This window comes from Anopheles cruzii, chromosome 3 (genome assembly GCF_943734635.1).
Source record: "Anopheles cruzii chromosome 3, idAnoCruzAS_RS32_06, whole genome shotgun sequence".
In the NCBI taxonomy this organism is placed as follows: domain Eukaryota; kingdom Metazoa; phylum Arthropoda; class Insecta; order Diptera; family Culicidae; genus Anopheles; species Anopheles cruzii.
The window spans coordinates 31,517,411-31,517,943 of NC_069145.1; positions in this window are offsets into that span (position 1 = coordinate 31,517,411).

A 533-nucleotide genomic window follows, 5' to 3' on the forward strand; every position below is an offset into this window, starting at 1 on the left:
TCTGACTCAATCTTCGCTACATAGTGCACAGGAAGAGCGCGCGACATTTCAAAATACTGTTTTCTGCGTCCAAGCGAATCATGAGCCGATAGGCGTAATAGTTCATTGAACTCACTTTTTTAGCTGTTTCCAAACCTGTCCGAGGATTAACCATTTTGATGTTGAAATGATACCCATCCTCTCCTTGCCAAAATATAATCGGGTATTGCAACGCGTCATAACACCGATGGGTTTCACAGATGCGCTTCATTTCGCCACTTGTGCGATGCAGGACGATATCCCTACTTTCACATCCTTCGCCTACAATCAAAACGGCAACCTCGTCAATTGTCGGGGCGTTATATTGCCTTTCATGTTGTCCAGTAGGTGTTTTGTCAGCTCGTATGACAATGCGATGATCGTTGGTTGGCATAATGTGTAGAGCAGTTTTGAAAAGTTTAACCAATTCATTATGTTGGTTGAAAAATAATTCTAACTCTCCGACGATCTCACGATCCGTATTTGGATTGTATCGACGACGTTGGTTGCTTTGC